Genomic DNA, 11,084 nt, shown 5'->3' on the forward strand with positions numbered 1-11,084 from the left:
CAGAAAAAAGAAGCTTCTTTTGCATTTCAAAACAGAGCAAAGGAATCACTTTCTCTTAAGATAATATCAGGAGCTTGCAAAAACAAGGACGAGCTGTGCATATGTACCCATCTTGACTTTGTGGGTGTAACAGAAAACTGGAATCACAAATGCACACCATGTGTTACAATATTTTTTTAAAAAAAGATCTGGCTGCTGTGCTACCATACTGACACAGACTCTCCAAATCAATTGTAAGGACGTTGCCATGAAAAACAGGATCAAGGGAAGTGCTTGGCCTTCCCAGGAGCTGCAGCGGGCTCTGCGCTGGGGGTTACTGTGGGTTATTTCCTCCCCACACTGTTCTGCCCTCACCCAATCCTTCCGATTACACACCCCGCTTTTGTGTGTCCCGGCTTAGCAGGGGGAGAGAGCTGTGTGTGTTTGCGGTTTTGTTTCCCTCATTATCATGCAGACAATATTCGGCTGTTCTCAAGGAAGGTCTGGGTTCCCTGCTCTTTTCCCAGGCTTTCTTCTTGTCCATGAAAAGAGGAAAAACAACGAGGACCCTGTTTGGCTCCGTCTCGCCAAGCCATGGGCTGATGATGATGTAACAGCGGGCCCGGCACTGAGTGGCTGCGGCCAAACTGGTCATGCTCTGTCCAGGCATGGCGCGGCCCTCCGCTGGCAGCCGCCTCACACCTCGGCCCCGCCGCTGCACAAAGGCTCCGAGCAGGGAGCATTCAACCGCAAACAAAGTGCCAGCCGAGCATGAAGTTGAAGGGGATCTCCCCCTCCGCACTGAGATGGCTCCCAGCCCTAACCCGAATGCCTGCCCAGAGCTCGCACGCTTCCTGGCTCACACCCCGGGCTGCGGATATTATGATGATGATGGTGATTATTATTAGCTGGTGGAACGGGATTTTCTGAAATTGGGGCTGACTGGGGAAGTAAGCAACGAAGGAGGAAAACTAAATTTGTTTTTCTTGCACTGATCTCAACTGATGTAAATTAGCATAACCTCATTGCCTCCAGCAGAGATACATTCAAAGACATATCAGCACAGAAGTTGGTCCATGATGTCAGATAACCGAGGGCAGTTTATCTCTACAACTGTTGCACAGTTCCTTGTTGGACAATTAGTAAGATAAATGTCTACTAACATGCATTTAAACAGAAACATTAAGACAGTGGGTTTAAACCAGTTTGTGATTTTTATCATCTTGCGAAATTTCATTTTGCCTAAAAAAGCATTCATTATTCTCAAGGGGAAAAAAAATCCTTTGCCGGTCCTTTGGTGATTGCTGACTCCTGGGGTGACACATTCAAACATTTTGTGGCTCACTATACTCTTGACAGATCCAGGGGAATGAAAAGCAATGGAAGTTTGCAGATTGTTTTCAAAGGCAAGACACTGAAAGTACATGACCAGATTTTTCTGAAAAAATATTCGACTTAAGTGAAAGGGGAGGAGGATGAGGGGGAGAGATTAAGCACTACCTGTTGTCTGAAACATCTCCCACCTTAAAATTGAATCAACTTCGAAAGTACCAACCAATTTACTTTTCAGATGCAAATTTCCAAGACGTGCTATCTTATAAACTTGCATGAGGTGTCTGAGAGCATGCAGTTTCATCCTTTTGAAAGCCTTCCAAACCCTTGAGTTTGAAACTTGCTTTGTTTAAATTTAGTTTAATTAAAGGTTGTAAAGTAATTCATTGATTGTTAATTATAATGAAAATAAGTATCCAGATACTTGAGCTGCATGGCTTTATACTTGTTAAAACACAGAGTCAAAGCACAAACAGTAAGGCCATGCTTATCATCCAGCAACACAAATTTTCATTAAAAAAAGTGCTCCCCTCAAGTTTGTCATCAGCCTTTTTAAGAGCTTCACAATACATTTGCTGTCTTCTTTCCACTACAGTCCATTTGTGGAGTATGCAGGTGCTGCCTATTTCTGCAGCTCAATGACATATAATGCATGCACATAAAGGGTAATGAATATTTTCATTCAGGAGATCAGAAGTTGTCTCACAGGCAGTTCAGTCTGCAGTCTCTCATTTCCAGGTATTGGCATTTGGAGACTGACACATAAAAATGATGGAGCCTAAACTGAGATATTACAGCAAGCCCATGCACCCACCAGGACATTCAGGGTCTGTCTCTCTCTACCTTGCTGTATCTCATACATGCACACATACACATTTTCAGGACAGCAGGAAATGTATGCGGTAGAGGGGCACTAGTAAAATCAGAAATTAGAAGTGCTTGGAAACTGGAAAGGATTTATGTATGAAAAAGTGAAATTAAAAATAGCTGGTGAATTCCTTGAGCCTGCCAATTTATGTTTTCACACAAAACAGAGTTGGGGAGAAGAATGTTTGGGGCTGATTTGTTGCTGAAAGAAAAATAAACAAAACAACTCACAACCTAGAAAATTTGAAAGTGTTCCTCCAAGCAGTTTTCTCTGCTAATTAATTTATCTTCATCATTAGGCTTTTTCTCTTCCTGTAATAACAAGCTGTGTTATATGACCTCTCCTTTTTTCTTCATGGTACTTCTAATCTCAGTGCTCTACTCTTCACTGCTGCTGGCTAGCAAAGATTACAATTAACACAAGGTGTTACTTGCAGTCCTGTTCTTAGAATTATCATTATAACTTTGCAATTCGTAGTTCAACATGATTGTGTAGAAGTTTTGGATGCCCTATCCTTAGAAGTGTTCAAGGCCAGATTGGATGGGGCTTTGAGCAACCTGGTCTAGTGGAATGTGTCCCAGCCTGTGGCAAGAGAGTGGAATTAGATGGCCTATGATCTCTTGTATTTCTTCAACCGCTCCCAGTTTTTCTCTGGGTCCTCTGTGCAAAGTCAAGAATTGCTTGAGCTATAATTTTTAACATCTAAACACTTTGAGCAACATACAGAAAATGTATCTAGAGAGAGGAAGATGTGAGCTGGCAGGTGGCTTTGTTTTTATCTACTTTGTTATCGTGGTTACGATTGTCTTCTGTATTGTAGCAATATTTCCCAAGCAAAAACTACCCAGTTTTGATACTGATGGTGACTGAAAAACAGCAGAACAGACAAGGTCATGAAAACATTCAAACAAACCGCAAAAGATAAATAGGTCACTATGCCACTTGTGAATCCCGTATTGCTTTGGTAAAATTTGTAAACTATGTTTTGAAAAAAAAAAAAAAAAGAAAGAAAACATAAGTAAAACTTGCATAGGCCTCCAGAAAAAAAAGGAAGGTATCTATCTGTACTTATATGAGTGTGTATGGTTGTTTTTGACAACAGTGAACTCTATTGTGGGAAATAAACATTCTCAGTTCCAGAAGGGAAACCTTCACACTTTAGAAAGGCAGAAAGAAGAGGCTTTTCATTCTGCTGTGAGATGTTGGATTTTGTACTTGTTTTGTGTATGGGGACCCAAGGTTTCATGCTAATGGGGAAGTAAAATAGTTCTTTATGGAGTATTTTATAAAGGACTATCAATCATTCCAGTATGAGTCTGAAGCAGAAGGGAAGCAAAGGAGAGGTCATGCACAAAAATGGTTGTGTTTCAAGCCATGGAACGAAAGGAGATTTGACTGTGGGAAAACAGATTCACATTCATGCAAGCCCTGAACTTGGCCTTACAGAGCAGATAAGTGCTGCTTGTACCCTCAGTATCCTCTCGCTGAGGTCTACCACCTATAAAATAAATCCTGTAATGAAAGCAGATTACCTCATAATGCAGTCCTGGAAGGGGCTGATTCATCTAATATCTCTTGCTTACAAATGTACTGTGGGGTTACCATAGTTCAGGCAGCCTCATTAAAAGCAGTGCAAAACACGCAGAGCCTGAATGGAGATGAAATAAAAGCCCTATAGATGGCTGTTACACATAATCCATTTGTTACTATGCTTTGGGCAAACAAAGAAGCACATTGTTTATAGAGCTGCTTTCTGCCAGCAGCAGGACAAATTCTTATATGATTCTAGTGAATATTTTACAACATTCAGCAAAACAAAGAGTGTGCCTCCTTCATCATGCTAGTAATTCATAACTGGGAGAGATGAAGGCAGAATAGAGAGCGTGAGAGTAAAATACTGATATCAGGTAATTTGAAACAGCTGTACAGGGAAAACAAAATTATTACTGATTCTGTGCACCCGGAGACCTGGGGGGAGGGGAGATTGGAAAAGAGAAGGAATTTTTCATGATTTTACGTGCATTGCATACAGTATACATAAAGGTTAGAATCCATTCCCTAACGACTAAAGTCAGTGGTTTATAGTTTTGCATACCAATAGGTGAAAAGGTCTCACTAAATTTGGAAAGCCAAAAATAAAAGATATTCTTGAAATAAAAGTTGGCCAGACACTAAAAAACACAATTGAAGGTAGTGAATGAAGCAATGAATTTAACAAGTCAAGGACCTATCTAGTTACACAACAGAAAAGTTTAAAATAGAATTGCTATTTCTAGTTCTGCATTTGGCATGTATGTTGAAGGCTTTTTTTCACCAAACAAATGGAAAACATAGTTTGCAGTCTACATATTATTTGCTTTCTCATATTCTGGGTTAAATGATGTAAATTATGTAGATGTAGACTTCATCCTGACCTCAGTGGATTTGCACTAGATTCTAAGCATGCCAACCTAGGTGTCAGCCCAACCAATTAGCACTGGTTAATTCACATCTTTCACCACACCTTGCCTTTTTTAACAGGAACTATGTCTTTAAGAGTACACTCTCATTGTTCATATATGTGAGCAAACCAAAATTCCCAAAGTTGGATTTCTAAAAAGAGACTAAACGCTCCTTACGCTGGCATAAGCTGAGAGATGGGGCTTGTACTCAGATAAAGGAAATGTGTGGAGATTATTCTTCAAGCTGAACATGCAATGCACTATACAGAACTAAACCCTTTGCAATTTAACAATAGGACACTGGTCTGTTACCCCACCTACAAAGTGTTGAGAAATATTTATCACCTGAAAACAAACCTAAGGAAAGGGGTTTCAGAGACAGAGCCAAAAAAACCCAACTGTGAGGTTTTGTTTAACAGAAGTATAATAACAGTTGTTCAACTGCAGCCTGGTCATGATATGACTTACCCCGACTCAGAGGCAAAGGGGCAGGTCTCTCTCAAATGGCCTTAGCTCTCCTTGAGGAGGGAAAGCAAAGCAAAGAGACCCTGAATGCAGCTAGGGGCCTCAAAAGGGAATCAACATATCTGCGAGGAAATGGCACACCATGAGGCCCCAACTGTTAATACTATCTTTGTTCAATGAAGAGAAGTGGTGGCAAAACATGGCCTGGTGAAAAGAGAGCACTAAGGCAGATATGCAAATTTCTGTGGGAAAACATCCCCTCCGAGGCATTGAGAAGCACTGACATGTTTTCACATAAATCATTAGGCAAGACAGGATCCTATTTTCCATCCAAAATCACTCCAGAAGATGTGGGGAGCTGAGGGCTATTCCTCTTCCATGTACAAACCACTTTTGCCTCTATCCACACAGCTCTTTTGCTCACACAGCAATTGCATTTCTGTATAATTGTATGAAAGTAGGAAATATGAATAAGGTTGTAAGGAATGTATTGTTTGTGTATGTGGGGTAAATACTGATGACTGGGATTCAGGAAGAGCCATGTTCAGATTTCCCAATTGCTGATTTTCTGGATTCAAAGTTCCCAAAGTCATTTGAGGCACTGTGACATTGTTTGTGTCAATGCAGCTAATCTATTCAAGAATTCAAACTCCAGTGGGATGGATTTCTGCTGCAGCTGGAAGGTCTTATGGACTAACTAAGCAAGTAAATGAAGTGAGTGAATGGGAATTTTTTTGACTGTTTTAATGCATCAAACCTTAATTGCAGGCATATTCTGAAGGATGGACTCCACTGAAAACTTAAACTGGTATTATGCAAAATACTAACAATTAATAGCTGACATTTAGCAATTAAATAAAAGGGGAAGAATGATTGGGTGACAGACACAATTGCCCAGAGAAGCTGTGGATGCCCTATTCCTGGCAGTGTTCAAGGCCAGGTTGGATGGGGTTTTGAGCAACCTGGTCTAGTGAAAGCTGTCCCTGCCCATGGCAGAGGCATTGGAAATAGGTGACCTTTAAGGTCCCTTCCAGCTAAACCATTATATGATTCCATGACATGGAAAAACATGGGGCCTTAGAGGGGTGACTTGAAAATCCTGAGCAGAGAGACAGGCTGAGGAGAGGGGTGGTGGCTGCCCAGCTGGCTGCTGAGAGAAGGGAGCTCGTGTTACTGCCATGAGCAAATGGCATCTGCTGAACAGCCAACAGGCCTCCAGTTCCAGCACTTGCACCCAATGGAGAACTGCAGAACATAGGACCTGAGGAGCCCACTGAATGTTTTTGCTGTACCCTGATGCCCCACTGGCCTGCCTCTGACCCACTCCAGCAAACTCCCTGCTCCTGCTCCTCCTTCCCCTGAACAGACTGAAAACTCCTGTCTCCTGCTAGCAGGAATCCCCCCATCCATCCCTAAAGCCTCACACACTACCAGTAACACACTCTGCTTCCCCCGTGGGTCACACTCTGAGGGGAGTGCTTCATCCATACAAATATTTCAGCTGAAAATTCCCAGCATAGCACTGGATGAGACTGTGGACTGGGGGTGATGTAAGTGATTAATGGGTTCTCTGCAGAACAAAACCTCCTCAGCTCTGTCACAAGATAGTTGCTATGGTTTTTTGACACCGCTTAACAGAAATTTACTTTGGCCAGGGGATTGGAGAAGGGGAGAAATAAAGAATAATACTATAGAAAAGTCCTCCATTGTACACTGGCAATTATTCTGAGCAAAATCCTGTGCCTGTCTAGAATTTCAAGCTCTATATAAATACTTACAATTAGACTTAAAAAAAAAAAAACCACTAAAAAAAACCCCAAAAAACAACCAAAAAACCACAAACCAAAACCACAACAAATGAGGAGACTTTGCTAAGAACAGACAGCTTGAAACATGTCTTGTTGTCTATCAACAGGGTCTGTTAGAAATGCTGGAAGGTTTCAGCTAGGTTGATGTAAAAACAACATCAAATATCCCCTCCTGTGAGAGACTAAGTTTGCAATGACTTAATTAAGGAAGGCTAGGTAACAATGCACGCTTCATTGCAATCAGCTGGAACAACCTCAGAATCTTTTAGCATGATATTTTACCAAAGTCTCAAGTTTCAGCTGGCTTAAAAAATGCTCTGTGACAGATGGCAGTTTTCATAGGTGTAAAATGTTCTAATATATCAGACAAGTTCTGCCTGAAACATCCAACAAAATAGGAATGAAAATTGGCCAGGAAATGTTTTTCAAAGTCTCTAAAAATGAATGCTTCCCAGTTTATGAAACATTGAAAGGCCAGAGCAGCATTAAAGAGTTTTAAGGCACTTTGCCCATCCGGAAAAAGATTCTTTCTGCATGTATTTTGAGTGACACAACCACAGGCTTTTATCACCACTCCCCACTTGAAGGAAGATCCTGATAGACTGAATACTGGAGATTTGGGCTTCAATGCCTGTACAAGATTGTAAAGAAACTGCTATCCTTTAGCAGCCTCAGGCATGCCTAAATTGTCTTGTAAACTCCAAAATCCTCAAGATGCAGAGTCTCCCACCTCCCTAGAAACACTGTATAAGGGGTTTCCATCTCTAGTCAACAAACATCAAACCAGAACACCTGGGAGCACAATTCATGTGGGTTTGTATGCTTAAGTCTGTTGGCATGTCTTTACATGTCATAAATCAACATTACACAGGCAAACATTGAGGGTAACTTGGAAAGGAAAGAAGGATAGCTGTGTTATCACATCATTCTGGGCTACAGGAGCAATTATTCCAGGAAAAGAAGTATACTGATACAGATACTCTGCTACTGCTGCCTGAGACCACTTGTTGATTTCCAGGCAGGATTGCATTATGTCACACAGAAATGCTTTTTAGGTATATTGGAAAACCCATTCCCGAATATCAAGTAGGATTCGTAATTACTTTATTAATTCATTGTTTCACTAATTTCAGTGCTCTGAAGTCAGTTTTTACTAGCAGATCATCTGGCCCACGCGAACTATCAAAAAGCTTAGACTATACAGGACTAAAAAAGCTGCTGCAGTGTATCCATCAGGATGTACTGTGTTGGACAGGCAAGATGTCAAACTTTATAGCACGCGGGAGAAGTTTTGAGAATTGCTTAACAGTTTCAGTGGAAAATGCTGTGTCACTATCAGATTTTTTTATATAAACGTAGCAGTACCAGTGAAAATTTTAGTTTAGAAAGTGGTTCAGTTGCAGAAGGAGACCAGAAAACCACATTCCTCCAGCAGAACAAGAAAGCTAGGACTGACAGTTGAAAGTTGTAGTAGTAAGCAGCTAGAAGCTAGTTTTCAGCTTTTGGAAAATAAGGAAGGAAAGCAATTAATCTTGTTTAGACAGTTACAGTTACTTTCTTCATTGATATTTTCATAGTTCCTCTTGACTGGGCATAAGAGGGACTTCCAAGAGGTTTATTTTATTCTTAGACCGATGTGACAGCTCACCTTCTTGAGATTGTTGTTTCCATAGAAGGAACTTAGATACATTGTTAAACTAGATATTTATCCTTGGAGATGCTATGTGCTCATCATTTGTCGATTTCATCACAATAGAATACATGTACTTAGTTTCCTCTTTCAGGTTTTGGACAACTTAAGCTCATCAGTTTTACTAACAATATGTTACTCATTGCCAGTCTCCTACAGTCATTTCAATTTCTTCAGGCTGGCAAGTGAAAAACAATAGAAATTATGAGATCACATCCAGACACTAATGAGTGCCCCAGTCTAAAACAATTAACATGTGCCTCTGGGTGAACCTTCACTTCAGTTTGGATCTGAAGCACATCTTCGAACAGTTTACTGATCATCCTCACTGTGCTTTTATTCATGTTGCAAAGTGCTCTTGGAGAGAGTTCTTTCAGATATGACTGCAGTTGGCAGCTGCATTTCAAAAGTACATCTAAAGTCCTTCAACTGCTACTGAAATGTGCAGCAGTGACCAGCTCCTCAGCACCAACCCTCCTGTTAAAGAAGGCACTCCTGTTATGCTGCAGTACCTGTAAAGGTAGACATAAGCTCAGACAGTTAACTCCAGCAGAGAATTAAAGCACAGAAACTAATCAGAAAAAGACATCAGCCTGCTTGGGGACTATTTTTGGTTTCTGTTGCACCCTTTTCTGCTCGCTAGCTGATCTGGACTCCGAGGATGTCTTCCATAAGATTCAGTTCTCCCCTGGATGTGGGCTGAGACCTGTACCTACCACAGGGTTCGGGATCCATCAAGCGACATGGCCTCTAGAAGCCAGCAACCATTTAATACTCAGAGAAAGTGTGCAACAGGACAGTACTGCTGAAGTACAAAGAAGTAGCAGTACTTCCTTCAAAACCTACTTACCTTCAAAAGGTAGAAGTTAAATCCTACAATATTTGAAAAATTACTCTCTTTGTTTATATGCCTCTAGTTTTAAACTGTAGATAAATGAAAAGCTTTTTACTCCACTAGGTGGTGTAATTTGTCTTTCTGTAAAATGTGGCTTTACAAATATTCCCCCTAACCTTCATTCAAGACAGGACCATAAAATACCATCTGAAAAGTGAAATGGGAATTTGGTCTACAGGAGTCAGCTACTTTATCAGGTCATGCCTCTTCACCATTTTCTATGATTCCTTATAAAAGCTCCTATAAGGACAGGAAAACTTTTCTGTAGAACAGTCCTAGATCCACAAAGGAATAAAGTAGGAACCCAAAACAAAAACATCATGGTCTCCCTCTATTTCCCCTTATACTCAGGCATGACGCCTGGGTATCTAAGCTGTTCATGTGATTTATCTCATGTATTTTAAAGTGTCACATTTCTAGAAGCTCTCTCCGTGGTTTATGCCCGAGTTACAAAATAATGCAGTCAAACATATTCCTGGATCTTTCTTGGCCAGTTATGCTAGAACTTGCATGGCTATAGTTACATATAGGGGAAGCAGAGAATGCTAGCCTGCATAACAGGATGTATCTTGGAGGATATACTCTGGCAAAATGTAACCCTGGTGGATATAACCCTCTGGCTAAAACAAAAAAACATCTTGGCTGGTGCCATCCAACTCTTGGCTTCAACTGAAGTCCAAATTAATAAAAAAGTATGCCTGGATCATAGCTTGCTGTTTAGACATTTGCAGGCATTTATTTGTTCATGATCAGTGAACAACATCTACTGACACACATACACCAAAAAAAAAAAAAAGGCCATCTAGTAAGCAAGATGCCCAACACCCCATCAGCAGCATACCTCTCTTCCTAGAATTCTGTAGCTACTAAATCACCACATGGTCCAGCTCTGCCTAAAGTTTAGCATCAAAGAAGTCCATAATGGAAAAATACAACTTGATAATTTTTATAGTGCTTCCAGGATGTCTTGTAGGTATTAAACAGAAGCCATAAAACTCACAGAAACCAACCAGTAGGAGAAAAGAGACGGTTCAAAGCTCAAGACTGAACTGAACAAAACCCATCTGGCAAACTGGAGGAAGCTCAGCTATCCTATCAGCTCCAAGTTCTCTTCTGCTATCCACCCACAACTCTGCCTCCTTGCCCTTGGAAAACTGGTACTGGTAAGAAGAGGCATTTTTTTAATGAACACACCCATGAGAAACGCAACCAAGGAACACATCCAACACAGATGGAATCATCAGCTTTCAGTGCTGAAACTTTTTGGCACTTCCTCATAGTCGTAGTCTGTACAGTACCCGTGTTAATTCAGGTTATTTACATATACAGACACATTTAAGAGCAGTCAGAAGAGATTAAAGAGTTTACATGCTCACCATACCTTCTCCAAGCACTGAATTTAAAATATAGGACTGCCTACTGTGCATTATTAATGGCATTTCTATACATTAGCACCACTGGAGGATTTGTTTTTGAATGCAAATTTAACAAACCAATGATTTCCTCTATGAATGATTAATGTGTGGCAAATCTGATGTATCTGCATCTACAGTTGTGCATGCTAGAGACTCAGAAAATTTACCTGAAAATTTTCTGTTAAATACTT

The sequence above is a fragment of the Pseudopipra pipra genome, chromosome 3 (assembly GCF_036250125.1).
Source record: "Pseudopipra pipra isolate bDixPip1 chromosome 3, bDixPip1.hap1, whole genome shotgun sequence".
Lineage (NCBI taxonomy): Eukaryota > Metazoa > Chordata > Aves > Passeriformes > Pipridae > Pseudopipra > Pseudopipra pipra.